Below are 19,722 nucleotides of genomic sequence, written 5' to 3' on the forward strand. Positions count from 1 at the left end.
ATGAGTCTTTTGTAGACGAAACGCGCGTCTGGAGAAAATACAAAATTTCAATCCTGGTATCTATGATGAGTTTATCTATTATTCTAGCTCAAAACTTAACATGATCTAGTAATTTTAAATAATTACTATGAAAGTTATTTTATTTTGTATTTCAAAGATCATCAAAATGTATAGTTCTCGTCATTCTGCGTTCATTCTGATAAAAATATAGGTTTGACGCAGGATTGTCTATAGATTAATGGTAATTATAGTTTATAGATCTAACTTTTAATTCATTTATTTACTGACCATATATCCGAGAGTACTGACTGAACTATTAAGTTCGATTTAAAAATACAACAATGGTATAGTATCCGCCTTAAAAGGGATAATAGTAAGAAACATTTTTTATTACTAATAATTGTATTTTGCTTTTGAACTAGCTGTCAGTAACTGCGAGTACTATCAGATCTGCACTTTGCGTCTTTTTTGTTGTTAGGGATGTATAAATACCCTGCCACGTCCGGTCAGTGTTTTTCTTCTATGTATCGATCTATTGAGTTAAGCCCTTTTCAACTGATTTTTATAGTTTGTTCTTAAGTTGTGCCAGGTTAAGGGGAGGGTTGAGCTCTCACAAACATGTTTAACCCCGCCACATTCTTTATTTATGTGCCTGTCCCAAGTCAGGAGCCTATAGTTCAATGGTTGTCGTTGGTTTGTGTCCGTAATATTTTTCTTTCGTTAATTGTTTTGTTATAAATTATGCCGTTAGATTTCTTCATATTTTTCATTTCGGGGCCTTTTATAGTCGACTATACGATATTGTTTTTTTCTCATTGTTGAAGGCCTTACGGTTGCCTATAATTGCTTGCATCTTTGAACTTTGGTGGATAGTTGTCTCATTGGCAGTCATACCGCATCTCCTTATTTGTATATTGGTACGGCCATATTTGTTAAAAATAAAAGAAGAATGTGTCTGTGGACACGAATGCCCCCGCTAAAGCTTTCAAATTTTCCAAGTTAAGAAGGGGCATAACTCTAGAACGGTAAATGACTCACTATCCAATTTCGATCACTGTCTTCGTGTTATGGTTCTTAGCATTGTGAATGAGTTTCATAAAATTTGGATGAGGAAAACTTAAGTTAGAGTGTAGAAACGAAAAAATGTGCAAAGTTAGAAAGGGGCATAACTCTAGAACGGTTAGTGACTCACACTGCCCAAATCCGAACTCTGTCTGTGGATTTTGGTTCTTATCATTGTATATGAGTTTAATAAAATTTGGAGGAGGAAAACTTGAGTTAGAGTGCGGAAACGAAAATGGGACGGACGGACGGTCAAGGATAACGCTTAATGTCAAATTGCCTACGGCGGGCATAACAAACACTGGAAAGGGCGGAAATACCAAGAGTACATTCAAAACTCATAAGTCGAAGAGAAACTTGACAAAAGACAATAGACGAAGAAAAGACATAAAAGGCATAAGAACACCACAAAGAAAACTAATAACACGAATCCCACTAAAAACTTTGGTGCTTCGAAATGGTAAGCAGATCCTGCTCCATTAGTTATATTGATCTTTTGCAAAAATATAATTTGTTTTAAATTTTGAACCATGCAAATTTGAACCAATAAAGTGTTTTAGTATAATATTCCTACAATAGATGTTTGAAGTCATGTTAATTGGATCAGGAAATCAAGGTTTTTTGTTATATCAAATAGATAAAGGTGGTCCATATAAGTTGTTTGATAGTTGCTCTCTAAAAGATAGAAATTTGTGATAACGTTTATTTAAGTAGGTTTTGTTCATAATAGCCAGAACCTCCTTTATTAGGGATAATCGATTCAATGATTCCTATCAGTAGATTTAAAAAATAGAGAGATGATTTGGACTTCCATTGGACAATTTTTAAACTAGAATTCAGGATTAAATATCACTGTACTGTCTAGTGTATCACTGCCAGTATATCATCATTTCTTTAAACTTGTATACCGTGTGGGATTTATTTACGAAACATAATTTGCAAAATATATCAAATGTGATTAAAATTAAGAACTTATGCGGATAGTCGATATTCAAGAAAAAAAATATATTAAATTCACAAAAGTAAAACTAAATGCGAAGTCTAGACCATTGCCATTCAAGGGAACATGTCAACAAGGCTGTTTTAGGACTAGGACAAGTCTTAATGCAAAGTCAGGTTAACGAAAGTCGCATCAGATAGTATAAGTTCTAATTTTTTTCCTAAGATTTGGGGTAGCTAAATAGGTGTCTCACGGTGGCCTTAAGATAGTCCTACAGTTTAGTAAGTCTGAAGTCGAAACTACAAGTACTGCGAGCAAATCTAACAAATGATATCCCGACCCTTGCAAAGTCATAATTTGATAAGGGTAAACGCAAATAGTTCAAATCAATAAACAAAATAGCAGGTACACAAATAATTATATGGTTAAGAGTGTAAGAAAAATCTATAAATTGTAATACGGGGTTTAGGAGGGGTTGCGGATACAAAATGGGTACCTCTCTTCCCCTAAATAAAGCAACTGTCTGTCATTTGCTGAGGGAAACAACAGAAATTATATGGACCAAAAACCAAATGGGCGGTACAAAAATGCAATATATGGTTTTGATTGTGAAAAAGGTTTCAATAAATTGTAATAAGGGTTTAAGGCTGATACAAAATCGTTACCTATTAACTAAGGACAAAGTAGATGATGTGGTCAGGGAAACCCAAAAAATGTTTCAGACCAAAAAATACATCCATCCATTAGAATACATTGGTCTTAGAAAGGATCACCCAATTGATAGCTTTGTTTTACATCCTATGACGTATCATAGCATAGTTTTAAGACCATTCTAATTCAAGTCCTAAGACTATCTTAGGATACTTTCATTGACATGGTCCTAGATCAAACATTAATTGCTCAAAAACTATGAAAAAGAAAGGGCCAATTTCCCCTGACTTTATTCCATTCACAGCGACAGTTTATATAAATTAAAGAATCAAACAGTTATTCTGTGCTACAGATTGGTGTTTGAAGGAAACTTTTTTCACACGTAGACATGTTTTTAAATGATTGCACCTTAATCAAAATGAATGTATATGTATCTGAAAAATTATATATTGTTTTACATTCGATAGAACTTTAGCTTTGGTTTATGATATCATTTTTATTAAACAATCACAAAATTTGTCAAAATCAATAAAATTGTCAATTTTGGGCAATCATTTATTACATGTTTGATTATTAGTTAGATATTTAGATGCACGACATAATAAAATGATGTTAGCAACGAACACATATGAAACTGTAATTCTGTGAATTTTAGTATGGATTTAAAACTTTATAAAAATAACAATGATGTGAAATAAATTCAGGGGAAACTGTCCTTACTCCTATTACTAAGATGGATTTTATTTTAAAACAGTTGTCATCTTCAGACTTATTAAGTGTTTTTCGTGACAAAACTTTTTCTCATCTATGGTATTAACGATAAAAACATGAGTTGTAACTTAGTTGATTTTTAAATTAGTTCAAGATCCTTTTCGAATAATTTCTGCTGGTAATAGTTAAAGTCGGGATTTAATTTCAATTATATAAATACACCAACCAATGTTGTAAAATTTAAATACCCTTAGGAATTCTATAATGCTCAACAATAATAACTAATCTATTAAAAGATAAACCCTTATTAGGCATTAATTTATTCCATGTTATAAACAAACTGAATTGTTAATAAATAAAGCTCTATTCGATCAGTATATTAGTAAGTATGTTGGCGACTGAAGTCCATATCCCATGTATTTATAGAATCATTTGAACTAATTTTGCCATTTTAATGATTTGAGTCTCCTTTTTCGTTTATGGTTTGAAATCGCTCTATATGTACAGTGATACAAAATTTCATTTTATTATACACGAATTCTAGAAAGTTTCTGGTAGAAAGACTTTTATAATTATCTGCATACAGTGCAGATATACTGTATTAGTTTCAACGGGAATTCTAGTGTCAAAATAATACCTCCCCTGCAAACTGAAAATTTTATCTTTTCAGTGTTTGTCCCGTTTAAGCAAGGACGCTATTTACTACTTGACACACAAGAAAACATTCTGGTAAATAGTAACAATGAAAATGAATTGATTTACATTGTTTTATTGTTGATTTTGTCGACTTTTTTCATTAGAAGAGTTACTTTTCTTTTGTGCCACTGTTTCGTTAAGGCAGATTATACGCAATTAGCCGATATTTTGAATTTTTGATGAAATTTTATATGCTTTTAGAAGTCGTTGTACTGCAGCTGATTATCGGAAAAAAAAGATATTTGTAACATACACTTACAAACACACATAAACACACACACAGAGTCAATTAAAAATTTGTAAATAGGTCTATTAATGTAAAGATCGTAAGTGAAAAGCGGCGAAAAATATACTTTTTTTACTTTAAAAATCCGTCTACAAATTTGGATATAAAATTATATGAAAATATGACGGTGTCAGTAGATATATATATTAGTCTCGATGTGTAGCGTGAAAAAAAAGTATCAAAACGACAAAAATATCACGCTAAAAAATCATGTTTTTCATGCATCAAACATACTGGAATGACTAAGACAACAAAATTGAATCCGTACATACATTATGGGATATTGTCAGAGGCAGTAAGATATTCACATTTTTTCTATCGGTTGTACCAATAGCTATTGCTTTATATCTTTATTTTTTTTTTAATTATTATATCTGTTTTCCAATATAAATAGCTATAAATAAAAGATATAGGTTAACGTCAATGAGACAGTATCTCAGTGACACAAATAATCAAGAAATCTAAAGTACAATGAAACAGTAAATCACCGATACAAATAAAAAAGAAACATACAGTCGTTGAATAACTCACCGACACAAATAACCAAGAAACCTAAAGTACAATGAATAACTCACCGACACAAATAACAAAGAAACATACAGTCGTTGAATAACTCATCGACACAAATAACCAAGAAACCTAAAGTACAATGAATAACTCGCCGACATAAATAACCAAGAAACCTAAAGTACAATGAATAACTCGCCGACATAAATAACCAAGAAACCTAAAGTACAATGAATAACTCACCGACACAAATAACCAAGAAACCTAAAGTACAATGAATAACTCGCCGACATAAATAACCAAGAAACCTAAAGTACAATGAATCACTCACTAACACAAATAACCAAGAAACCTAAAGTACAATGAATAACTCACCGACACAAAAAACCAAGAAACCTAAAGTACAATGAATAACTCGCCGACATAAATAACCAAGAAACCTAAAGTACAATGAATTACTCACCGACACAAATAACCAAGAAACCTAAAGTACAATGAATAACATGAATAACTCACTGACACAAATAACCAAGAAACCTAAAGTACAATGAATAATTCACCGACACAAATAACCAAGAAACCTAAAGTACAATGAATAACTCGCCGACATAAATAACCAAGAAACCTAAAGTACATTGAATAACTCACCGACACAAATAACCAAGAAATCTAAAGTACATTGAATAACTCACCGTCACAAGTAACCAAGGAATCAATAGTACAATGAATAAAAAGTAAAATAACAAAAATACCGAACTCCAAGGAAAATTCAAAACGGAAAGTCCCTTATCAAATGGCAAAATCAAAAGCTCAAACACATCAAAGGAATGGAAAACAGCTGTCATATTCCTGACTTGGTACAGGAATTTTCTTATGTAGAAAATGGTGGATTAAACTTGGTTTTATAGCTAGCTAAACTTCTCACTTGTATGACAGTTGCATAAAATTCCATTATATTGACAACAATGTGTGAACAAAACAAACAGACATAATAGGTAAAAATTTCAAAAATAGGGGTACTGCAGTCAACATTGTGTTATAATCTTAATCACTATAAAACAACTCACCGACACAAATAACCAAGAAATCTAAAGTACAATGAAGAACGACATAAATAACCAAGAAACCAACAGTACAATGAATAACTCACCGACACAAATAACCAATAAACCTAAAGTACAATAAATACGTGTTTTTCAAAAGAAGTCACTAGTAAAACACTGTCAAAGAGGATGTATTCATAGAATAATTATAAATATATGTAACTTAAGATATTAATCCGATGTCCTTTATTTACTTCATTATATAAATAACCAGTAGAGCTTACACCTGTACCACCGTTCCTCAATGGGTATAATCTATACTGTAACAATAACAATTTGGATAAAAGATAAATATAAAGTGCACAATACCGTTAGGAAATAAATATTTCTGGAAAAAGCATTGAAATTCTGACACTGCAGTGGGAAATCTAGTAAACGAGAACAACAGAAAATTCACTCTTCTTGTGAAAAAGTCGAGAAAATCAATAATAAAACATTGCCGGTGACGATACTGATCAAAAGTTGTTTCTAAACAGCAATTGTACATTTTAAAAACATTATTTGTTAAACTGTGTTATTATGAATATACATGCAAATACACGATGTGTTATAGATAATTGCATAAGAAGCTTGTGAAATTGAAATCTAAAAAATATTGATAAAAAAAAATGGAAAAAATCATGTACATACGAAATCTAATGATCTTTCTGGTCACCAATTTCGGAGTGTTCCACAAAGTCCATAGCATGTTACAATTTCCCAAAATATACTTATTTTTCACATCTTAGTTTTCGAGTACATCGGTCTGCTCTTGTCACGTGAACATTCAATATAGAAATATTGTCTTATCGTGAATATAACAAATTAAAAGTCTGTCTGTGCAGGCAAAAAAAAATAAAGATATATATTTTTATAAAGTATGTATTTTTTAACTTTTCTTTATACAATTTTAAGAAAAGGTCGTTTCGATTTTTGAACATGTATTTGTGGTTTTCAATGTTTACATCGGGATAAAGTCCGTTTGAATATGCTTAGTAACTTAATTTCAAAAGTGTTTATCTTTGCTGCATATCAATCGATTCCTTCGGATTTTTTCCCTGAACTTCTTTGATCTAGCTGCATATGGAATAGGATCCCAGTTACAGGATAACAGTCCAGTACCCACGAATGCAGTCCTTTAATAAATCTACCATCTTTTCAATGGGATATTGTACCGAGATGAAAATTATGTAAAGATGCTTACATTAGTAGTATATCTAAAGGGTATTCAATAAACTTTCAACTTCTGTTAAATTTTAAGTGATTCTGAAATGTATAGGGTGAATGAATGTCTGAGTAATTGGTCCAAATTTTATTTTCGATTTTAACCAGGAAGTTAATAAAATGACCCTATTAATACTAAAAAAAGTATTGCTCTCTTAAATGCCAGTCATGACCTTTCAAGAATTCTCCATGAAACCATGAAGGGGACTACTAATAAGAGAAAGTAATTGAAATTTTGCAGTCTAATATAGGGAATAAAAAAGCTGCCCCTCAATTTGGACAAAAATGCATTGAAGTAATGGGGGAAATAATTGGGTCCCCGTTCCTGTCAAGGGTAAGGTACACCTGAAGGAATTAAGCAACAAAAATCTTCAAGTTGGGGTTTATTTGATAGACATTGACAAAATGTTGGAGAATTATAAAGATTTTTTTATATTTATCATATTGGTGTCATGTTACAGGGTTTTATGTAATTATATTCAAGAAATACACGATTTTCCTTAGTTTGAGTAAATATCTAGTTTAAATTTCACATTATTGGCTGCAAAGATGTTTCATATGACAGACAGATTGTGAAGTTTTACTATATAGAGAATAAAAAATCTGCCCCTCAATTTGGATAAAATTGCATTGAAGTAATGGGGAAATAATTGGGTCCCCGTTCCATATGTATACGGATAATTAGCATGAGAGGTATACAGCCAATAGACAAATAAAGTGAAATTGATACTCCAGGACTTTATTCACATAGCAACATTTTAAACCTATTTTACATCAAGCTCCCATAGCCTGCTGTACTTGTCGTTTTCTATTTTAGGAGAGAAATGATAACATTAAAAGGAAGTTTTGTTTTTATTTCAACTTATTTCTATTTTTACTATTTACCAGACCGTTTTCCCGTGCATTTATAATTGATAACGTCCATGCAAAAACGGGACAAACACTGAAAAGTCTAGTTTTCAGTTTTTAAAGGGGAGGTAATATGTTGTCACTAGATTTCCTACTGACTGGCTTAGCAAGAAGATATGCGGATACAGAGTGTGAATAGTCGAACTTACAGACACAACGATTAATATGCAAAATACACCTGCTTCAGATAGCAGGGATATAATATATCAGTAACTAATGCTTTTCCCCCTTTCAAATTATCGATTTAAAATTCGAAAGTAATAGTTCTTCTACAATCATAAATAAATTAATGTTAATAAGTTTAGTTAAATGCTTTGGAATCCATGTAGGTTTAAATCACAACACCTTAAATTTATGATTATGGGTATAATTCTGACTCAATCCCGAATAAGCAGAACTATTGTTAGATCATACAAATGTGCAATAGTCATGTGTATAATATTTTCATATGTTATAGCAGATACTAAATACTAGTAGCTGATAACGCCTGTTGTTTAAATTTCATCTAACGGATGATATACTTTTATCTAGCTTGTAGTATCTGCAAGGATTCCTTAATATAAAATTCCTTAATATAAAATTATTAATTACTATGTGTTTGCCTTCTGAAATTTGTATAAGTTCTTTTTCTGTAAAGATTTTATCATGTGTTCTTATCTGCAACTTTTTGTTATTCCACAGATCGACATAAAAAGGGGACGGGTTGATAACTTTAGATATAATACTTGTTTAACATACCATATGTTAACTTTTCTGTCATAAGTCAGGAACCCCATCACTAGTTGTCTTTCTTCGTTCATTGTTAGTTTTTTTTTGTATTTTGTTGAGGAATTTATAACGTGTTTAAGTCTTTCACATTTAAAAAAAATAATTGTAATAGGACATTACTGAAGACCGTATATTGCTCTAAATGACTTCTTTTAATGTGTAATGTATCATTGGATTGCTTCCTCATTAAGGTATATTCCCAACTCCTTTCTTCATATATTTATATTATCAATAGTTAATGTTGGCCGTCATAAAACCTTCTCAAATATTTTATCAAGGTATGCATACGGCAGATAGCTGTTTTGTCATAGTGTATGATTGCATTTTTCTTTTTTTGCTGGTATATACCTTTGAGGTATACCAGGATTGTGGTTGACATATGTTTATCGTCCCTCTGTATATACATTTGTACTTAATTGCTATAAAAATAAAATATACAATTATCTTTATGAATATTAATGCGTGTATGGAAATCTGCTTAAAGTTATTTGCAAAACCTGGGAATGGTTTTTTAAAAAGTTGAAATGTACTTATTATTTTTTTCTTTAATATGTTTTTAATTTTAAAGTACAAAAACTCTTTAAATTCTCTTTGATAGTGTATCACGTTTAAAATTTATACACTTTCATAAATAAGGGCCATTATTATATGAATAAAAAGTAAGAAGTTAACAAGGGGGCAACACAATCATTAGATGGCGAAAGACAGACAAACCCATAGCCAAACAGAAAAAGAAAAACATTTGTTGGCAAAACACTATACTTAAGACTAAAGACTTTATACGGCACCCACGTATTTAACCATTATCTAATTGGTTATACCAGAAGCAGTATTTTCCTTTCCATGGATCGAGTCATATCTATTTGAAAAAGAGAAAAGGTGATCGGACAATGCTCAAACCCTTTCGGCCTGGACATGAAAACGTTTCCGACTCGACTCGTTTGTTCGTTAAATATGACACTTTTATACGACATTATATCTTGGTAGTTTTAACAACTGGCATTTGAAGTAATATCAAAGACTATTTTTTCATTATTTGAATAACAAAGTGATGGAAATTTTGTTGGGAGAATTCTCTATGCGATTCAATTCGTATACGGGTGGCTCTTTAGCTTTATTGGACAACTATTTGACTTCCTGGGTATGACCTACAGAAATTAAAGCATTCCATTGAGCATTTCATTCGAAAATCGAATAAATGTTTACCCTTTCCAGAAGGCTATAGAGCTGAAATAAACAACTAGAGGCTCTAAAGAGCCTGTGTCGCTCACCTTGGTTTATGTGCATATTAAACAAAGGACACAGATGGATTCATGACAAAATTGTGTTTTGGTGATGGTGATGTATTTGTAGATCTTACTTTACTGAACATTCTTGCTGCTTACAATTATCTCTATCTATAATGAACTTGGCCCAGTAGTTACAGTGGAAAATATTTTGTAAAAATTTACAAAAATTTACAAAATTTATGAAAATTGTAAAAAATTGACTATAAAGGGCAATAACTCCTTAAGGGGTCAATTGACAATTTTGGTCATGTTGACTTATTTGTAGATCTTACTTTGCTGTACATTATTGCTGTTTACAGTTTATCTCTATCTATAATAATATTCAAGATGATAACCAAAAGCTGCAAAATTTTCTTAAAATTACCAATTCAGGGGCAGCAACCCAACAATGTGTTGCCTGATTGGTCTGAAAATTTCAGGGCAGATAGATATTGACCTAATGAACAATTTTATCCTGTCAGATTTGCTCTAAATGCTTTGGTTTCAGAGATATGAGCCAAAAACTACATTTTACCCTATGTACTATTTTTTAGCCATGTCGGCCATTTTGGTTCGCGAGCGGGGTCATCGGACACATTTTTCAAACTAGATACCCTAATGATGATTGTGGACAAGTTTGGTTAAATTTGTCTTCGTAGTTTCAGAGGAGAAGATTTTTGTAAAAGATTACAAAAATTTACGAAAAATGGTTAAAAATTGACTATAAAGGGCAATAACTCAGTTATCTCTATCTATAATAATATTCAAGATAATAACCAAAAACGGCAAAATTTCCTTAAAATTACTAATTCAGGGGCAGCAACCCAACAACGGGTTGTCAGATTCATCTGAAAATTTCAGGGCAGATAGATCTTGACCTGATAAACAATTTTACCCCATGTCAGATTTGCTCTAAATGCTTTGGTTTCAGAGATATAAGCCAAAATCTACATTTTACCCCTATGTTCTATTTTTAGCCATGGCGGCCATCTTGGTTGGTTGGCCGGGTCACCGGACACATTTTTTAAACTAGATACCCCAATGATGATTGTGGCCAAGTTTGGTCAAATTTGGCCCAGTCGTTTCAGAGGAGAAGATTTTTGTAAAAGTTTACGGACGACGGACGCAGGACGACGGACGCCAAGTGATGAGAAAAGCTCACTTGGCCCTTTGAGCCAGGTTAGCTAAAAATGTATGCCAAAGTAATTTTTCTATTAAGACTTTTGCAAAAACCTCTAAATGCACACTTACCAATTTAACTAAAAAATATGAGCACTACTCAAAGTACTCTGATCAGTTAAGATGTTGTTTTTTCACGGTTGTTATAAACTACATCTTTGTAAAACTTTTCGCCTCGATGTAATTATTTCTAGGTAAGAAGCATACCAATATAGCTGATGTCAAGAATTAAATAATAGCATTTGAATTATTTGTTTATCTATAATTGTTTAAATTAGGATTATAATTGTAATTGTGCAAAATAAACGCTTCAATGTTGCGATTTGCTAAAGTGTAATGAAAAATCCATTGTAGAAGTCTTGGCTAATTCATGGCTAAAAAGTGGGCCATTTTTTTCTATCCTTCCTACTGACCAAAAATTATAAAAATCAAATTGGTTGATTTAGATGTCGACAATTCGTTGAATTCATAACATTACAAAATGTAATTAATTGGCCTTATCGTTAGATCTCAAAGAGACAACAGTTAATTAATTGGTCTTATCATTAGATCTCAGGGACACAAGAGTTGATCATAAGTTCTCAGGGAGACAACAGTTCAAAAATTGGTTGTTAGCTTCTTCAATACTTGCATGACTAGGTCAATAGCAAGAACAGATTCGACAAATATTAAAATACTAGTATAACGATTGTATGCGGATTTTGTATGATATAATTGTAATTTTCTGCATTTAATGGAAACTTCATTGGATACTCTATAATCCTGCCAACATAACATATCTCACTCTTTTTATGATTTCCTTTCGATGATCTGTTTCCCCCTCATCCAGGACAAAATTTACTTTATTGTTTGTTCAAGACCTGAATGGCCACTAAATGTTATGGAACCAATCATGGCCACTAAATGTTATGGAACCAATCCCGATGGGCAAACTCAACCATTAATAGAAAATCTGATGCTCACTTTAAATTCAAAATCCCAGACGAGAGAAGTTAACAAAGTTAAAACTCGTTATCTTACAATTCAACAATTAGTCAAGTCTATATGTATCAACTACTAGTATTGTTTGTAACATGTTAAAAAAACCACGGCGAGTCAATGCACTGTCATACTATTTTCATTTAAAATGGATAGATATCCAAATAGGTTTGTGAAATCTTGCAACTTTGATGAACAAAATAAACAATCATTGTTGAAAGACGACGATGACCTATAATTGCTCTAATATACCTTCATTTGAACTCTGGTGGATATCTACCGGTATCTCATTGTAGGCAATCTCCTTGTTTTTATATAATTTGAGTTATCTCCTATTGTTCATAAAAATGAAATGACCTACCAAGGTTTCGTGTTAATTTCCAACACTTTATTTCCTCTTTGATACTGCGGAACGTTTGGTAATTTCCTCGGTTGTAATTGTAAAGGGTATTGATTTATCATACTGTGGGCATTCGTCCATGATTGGTAATAGCCAAATAGAAAACAGCTTATAATATTATGAAAAGGGCAGTCAAATGTGGACTAGTAATGATACATCTAACATACTTCAATCTAATTTAAAATAATATAAAAATACTTTTATATTGTATGCGGCAAATGAACATTTACAAAGGAAAACCTGTTACGATTGATTTGATATACTATCATATATTTTATAAATAAAAGCTTATCTGAAAAATATTAAAGAAAACATCTTTAATATTCAATATATATCCAAGTTAATAGACACAAAAAATGTGTTTATGTAGATGAATATTATTTCTAGTAAATTTCATAATATCTTTCTTAAAACAAAAACAGACTCCCCCCATTTCCCCCCAGAAGGACAGGAAAACAGATACGAAGATTGATGAAGCCAATGCGGATTATTCCATCCCTCAGTCTGTTAAATTATCACAGAAATAACGTATATATATATATCGTCTCAAATTTAGACCAACAAAATATATTTCGAAAATGAAAAATTCCTTGGTATGTATGTGTATTTGAAAAATCAATAACCAAAAAAAAACACAAATGATTTACAAGATGTTTGCGCTTTCATCCGTCGTATCGGCTCTTCGAACAGTTTATGAACGTTAATAGGTGTTAATATATATATGTTTGCGTATCATTGTCAGGAAACCGAAACCAAGTATCTGGTTGTACTCTTTTATCTTTTATAAAAGAGGACAACCAGATACTTGAACCAGATACTTGGTTTCGGTTTGCCTGACAATGATACGCAAACAGGAAAAATGTATAAAAGTCTAAAGATATGTACAACAATACTAATAAGATATATACTAAGGTCATTAGACATATACACACAAGGTTGATAAAGCAGATGTACTTTGAATTTTCTCAGATTAGCAGCTCATAAGTGATACCAGCTGTCAATCGTCTGTCCATACTACTACAGTCATACTCACGTGCATTTGTACATCCGAAGAATAGTTCACAATATTCCCGTGGTGATCATCGTGATAGAAAAGTGTAGGTATACAGTATGCAACTTATCACTTTCTTAATCTTTAACTGTAAAAATAATTGGATCTTTATGATATTGTTACAGTTTAAGGTGAAGACAAGAAATCTCTTTAGCGTTAAGAATACGTTAAGAATACTTTATATCTAAACTTTCATCAACACGTTCAGGTATCGGTAGTATTTTTAATAATTCGATTCATCATGTCTCTACTCCATCTACTTTATTGCTTGATCCTGATACATATTAACATCGTTCATGACTTATCACCAAATATGACTTTTTGACATGAGGAGAAAAAAGTAAAACTAACGAAAAAGGAAATGTTTACCCTTCTTTTACCACCCTAAGTTTCTTTTTCATGTTGTGTTTATGGACTATTATCATTATTTTTTCTTTTATTGCTAATTCGAAAAATTTCTAAAAGGAGCAGAAAAAAAACAAAATAACATATTAACCTCCCCCCGCCCAAAAAAAACCAAACACAAAAACAAAATCAAGATTAATCTATTTTAAATTGAGTTACTTAAAGTATATTATTTCATTGCCTTATGAAAGTCGTGAGTGCCAATTTGATTTCTAGTTCTTTGGATTTTCTTGTCCTGTTTTAGAGGAATTCAGTTTTCATAATCAAAAAAAGTTACCGCTTCCGCAATTTTTTTTTATCAGCGTGCCGCTCAGAAATAAGATGCGATTTGTATAACTTTCTGTATAAGTATCTCAAACAGCTAAAATGGGAATGCCAACAGTTTTTGTGTCAGCCCAGTAACGTAGATGAGCAGTTATTGAAGCCGTCATTGCACAAACAGTGGTCCTATGTGCTTCCTGACCGTGTGCATACCTACTATACGAAACAAAAAAACATGAACTCTTAGAATATTTCGTTCGATGATCACAAACACATTGATATTTGCCCATAGTTATTGTCATCACCGATCTTAATTACAATTCATTTTCTTATCTGTTTTTGTAAATTTCCCTAAAGTATTTGATTTTGATGAAACCTAATATTCGCCTGTTGGTGTTTTAACATGCACGAAGAACACATGTTTTGTCAGATGGACTTCAGAGAGTAACAAAGTTATTGACATGTTCACGTTATAAGGGGGTCATTTGTTCAAACGGGGACATACTTATATCAAAATACATATACACGCCTGTAAAAAAGTAGATTTCAATAACAAGAAAACATCGCTCGCTCGCCCTATATTTTTGGGGTCAGATGTCGGAAGAACTAGATATCAAATTAGTGTGCCCTAAGAGCCCTAGCTCTTGATTGCTTTAAAGTATGAGCTTTTTAGTTAATCGTTGTATCCTTCGAAAACAGCAATCAAATCGCACATACCTTTAATCGTAACGTTTAATTAGAATTTTCTTCATGTCTGTTAGTCCAATTTCATGCTTTTTGTAACGAGTATGTATTAATCATGTCACTTAATTTAATGAAAATGTCAATCATTTAATCAGTATGAAGTAGAATTGTAACCTTATGTTTCTGTTGGTTGTTGGTATCCAGAAATTTCGTTTCTTTTGACGGACTCAGATGTTCGAAAAATTCTGGGTAGCTGAGTGATTGTACACACAAACCACCAACAGAAATGTCCTGATTTTTATGATGTCATGCAAATATGGTGCATAAAATGTGCACGAAAAGATGTACGATATTTAAATTGTCTTTCTTTCCTGCCTTGTGGAAAATAAGAATAGAAGGGCAGCATAAACTACTGTTATTGTTATATCGTTTTCAGTATATAAAAAAGAACACATCAATTAATTGAAAATAAATTGAAATATTAAAGAATATTTATATAAAAAAATAAGGAAAAGGTAATCATGCCATGAGCGCGTGTTAATATGATGAATAGTGGTATACGGACGGCAGATATGAAACACTTCGACATATTTTAGATAGGACATTTTTTTCGAGCTACGTGTTGATTTATTTAAGCCAAGACTTCTTAAATTTTCTTTAAGGGAACGACCATTTAACTTCAAAAGGGGGGGGGGGGGGGGGGGGGGGGGGGGTTTGTTTTTTTCCCCAAGCAGATGACAAAAAAAATATTCTGAAATCCAGCTGGATTTTTCTGACTCAGACAAAAAAACATAACACCCCCCCCCCCCCCCCCCCCCCCCCCAATCCCCTTGAAGTTAAATGGTTCCTCCATAATGTAAAATGTATATACTTTTGAACAGGTTATTATGCTCAAGGGGAGGGGCGACCCTAATAATGTCAAAGACCGTAGCAAGGCGTAACAAAATATAACATTTATTTTCGATTTTTGTGAGGAACAACCTCCCCACCTGATTTTTATTTTTAAGAAAAAAACTTTATAAAATTTTAAACGAAAGACAAATGTACCACGTGCGAGAAGCTTATTTATACTATATAGCATCGAACGATTGAAGGTTGTGTCGTAGCACAGGTGTAGTTATAAGGAATTAACATAATCTCTAATTCATGAACATGTGGTAACTGCTCTATTTCAATGTTAAGACACTGTAAAATACAGACTACTTAGGGAGCAACCTTTTAACTTCAAGGAGGGGGGGGGGGGGGGGTTATAGTTTTTTTGTCTGAGTCAGAAACTTTTTTTCGCACAAAAATAACGAACATTTCTTTTTTAGTTTTTCGACGCTATCAATCAAATTATTATTTTCAAAATTTAACACTTTAAGGTATGGGGAAAATCTGGATTCAAATTTTTTTTTGTCATCTGCTTGACCACAATATTTGTTTTCATCAAATTGGGGATCAGAATATTTTTTAGGGAAAAACCATACCCCCCTCTTGAAGTTAAATGGTCGTTCCCTTATTAATAGTTCATCAGTTACAATACTTTTGAGTGCTGAACTAAAAAGTAAAATAAATTACTTCATTTATTTGTTCGTCGCAAATCAACTTAATGACACTTTGAATCATATTACAATCCCTACAATTGACAAAAACTTGTGTTTTCCAACTTTTTATAAACCTGCATACACACAATTATGCATTACTAAAACGAATGCTTGTAAAGTATTACTTTAATCTTCTTAGGTATATAACAAGTTCATGGACGGGCTACTGGTCAGTTTTATCTTGTAAACAAACTTCTTAGTGTAATAACTTGTTTGATGTCCCTTTTCAAGCGAAAACAGGTACTATATGCAACTTGTAAGATTATAATAGCCAGTAATAGGTAAGTCAAGAAATAATTCGAATTACGTCGGAAGACAATTTACGCTATTGAATAAACACTTAATTGTGAAAAAGGGTATGCAATATTAATTTTCAGAATGAAATATTTATGTCGTTTCATGCATAATCATCATTGTCACTAAAAGCAGGAACTAATTATATTGTTCATTTCAAATTTAATATAATTTGAACTTCTTGCCGCATACTGAATTCCATATGTTAATGGAGTCTTATTTTTCAATGTAAAGAAACGATATAACAATTATTCAATAAAAGGGAACTCTGGAAGGTCACATTCGGAAGCTTCCTAACTATGAAAAAACTTCCGAAAAGAGAGTTTGGTAATTTGCTAGTTGTGGATGATTTGTTCACACGAATAGTTTCAATGCTTACATTTATTTTAGACTTAACTATGGTTCAAAATTACTTCATGTAGTGTATCTGTATTCATTACAGGTTTTCACCTCAATGTTCGTTGTGAAGATTTCTTTTGCAAGAAAATTGATGATAATTTGCTGCAAAATATCATTAATGTCATAAACTCTTACTCTCTCATATGACTGATCGATTGATATAATGTTTAACGCCACTTTCAGCACTATTGGCTATTTTATGGCGGCCAGTTTTTATTGGTGGAGAAAGCCGGAGTGCCTGGAGAGAACCACCGACCTCAAGTTGGCAGGAAAGCTGACAATCCTAGTCAATTAAGTGTGAGCTCTTTAATTTATCGACGAAGACCTCCCAACAACTGTCAAGCAGATTAATAACAGCAAAAGCTTTAGCCTTTTTCTTTTAATATTACACAAAATACTGTGGATTTGAATTATTGCCAAACAGGTAAAATTTGATTTGAACACTGTCCATTTATAAATCTTATTTTTTAAACGCATGCAGAGTAAGGCTCAATGAATTTAAACGGTAAAATGAGGATACAACTAAATTACGTAAGACAACCTTCATGTTTTGGAAATACAAATGTGCAAACTAAACATGGAGGTCTTCAATAAAAAAAAACTTTTAGAATGTTCAGTTGCTACCTGATATACATGTTTTTGATGTTTCTGTAATGAAACAAGCTTATTAAAGATGTATTGTGACAGGTGCAAAATAGCTGTTTTGTATTTGTAATGTAAATTGTCAAAATCAATATTATCGATATAAGTAAAAGATACTCTTTATCAACAAAAATATATAATGCACCATAAAACTCAGAACACATCAATATTGTAGTTGTCAATTGTTAATAAGACCGAACTTTTAGAAGGAAATTGTAATTTACCCAATTAAAATCTCGTCAATATCGAACTTAATAATTTTCAAATGGAAAATAGTACTTTTGTTTATCAAAGAATATTAATTTGAATAGAGGTACAGTACAATCTTTAAGTAAGGTTTTTTATTTATAAAATAACTTTTTTTCACAGTTTGCGTTTCATTGTACATATGTGATTAACACACTTTACTTTCGAGATCATCAATGTTGTTCATACCATCGAGTTTTAATGAATCTTAATTCTCGACACGATTCTGCCTTCAAATTGATCAGGATTAAAATCATTTGACTGGTATCAATCAATTACGTTTTCATGGTTTTCCTGATTACATTATAGTCTCGTTGTGATTACATTGCAGTCTCGTTCTGTTTTTTAAGGTATGGGACAGACAATATTATAATATGACAAGTTCAATAAACCAACCCTTACAAATAATATAGTGGTTTTTTTTTTGTATTTAGAAGATTTGGTGTTCTTTGATTGTCACTGTTAATCACAACTCTCTAGATTCTGGTTGATTTAGAGCATGACATATTTTATAGACATCTGTATTGTTGCATGTGTTCACTTCTAGATGTCTTTGTGGTATACATGTCGTAGGGTTGATGCCACATCACATTTAATATATAGTTCAATTCCTTTTTTTAATCTCATTTTACGTATCGTACGGCTGTCAGGAAAATTCTGCTTTTTGTTATTATTTCTTCAGCTTTAAAAATTTGAAAATAGAGTTAAACCATGTAAATGAACAATTTATGATAACAGTATTCTGATCAATACCCCTGATGGTGGACTATTTGTCTCCGAGGGTATCACCAGCTCAGAAGTCAGTGAAATTATTTATTAATTTGTTCGTTTATACATTTATAAATCATTAAGAAGCTAACATTCTTACTTGCCAGGCAAAGTTGGCCTTAGATGGCTGTGGCCTTTGTTTTTCGGTCCCTTTTGGACATAAAGCTTTTCACGTATTGGCTTTCAAATATTTGGCTTTTGACCGTTTCGTAAATTTAGAAAAGCGCTTCGGACGCATAAAAAGTATTAAGTGTTATTTTCATTTTGAATTGATTTTTCTCTTTGTGAATGTGTCAGACCAAGTACGTGCATGTCACATCATAATAACCCCTGGTCTTAGTGTAAACAATAATTTATTATGAATTATACAAATTACAATACAAATTCATATTAACAAATAGGATTCAAGGGTCTTGGAGTTGGAGAGAGCAACAGTCTTTACTATACACCCTCAAACATAGTTTGTCCCGCTTTGTGTCAGTCGCATAACTTGTGTATCATTAATCTAAGGTGGAATAAACTTGGTATACAGATGCATCATAGACCATATTCCAAAGTCAGGTCACTCTGACTTTGACACATTTGAACCCCTGTTAAAGTCAATACTTGTCCAATTCGTGTCCGGCTCATCACTTTTTACTGTAAAACTTTGGTTAAACCAACTTGGTATGCAGTTACATCATGGGCTTGTGGTGTGTCATATTCCAAAGTCAGGTCACTTTCAC

The 19,722-nt window shown here is 32.0% G+C and overlaps 1 protein-coding gene across 1 annotated transcript in view; it reads right to left on the minus strand.

Moving 5' to 3' along the window:
- The window catches only part of LOC127734988 (5-hydroxytryptamine receptor 1-like), a 133,028-nt gene that overhangs the window by 13,043 nt on the left and 100,263 nt on the right, over positions 1-19,722 (minus strand). Inside the window, exon 5 of the mRNA XM_052245047.1 lies at positions 13,695-13,800. The gene's annotated coding sequence lies outside the window, so the exon portion shown is untranslated. The remainder of the gene's footprint in view (positions 1-13,694; positions 13,801-19,722) is intronic.

Source organism: Mytilus californianus, unplaced genomic scaffold (assembly GCF_021869535.1).
Source record: "Mytilus californianus isolate M0D057914Y unplaced genomic scaffold, xbMytCali1.0.p SCAF_3, whole genome shotgun sequence".
Taxonomy (NCBI): Eukaryota; Metazoa; Mollusca; class Bivalvia; order Mytilida; family Mytilidae; genus Mytilus; species Mytilus californianus.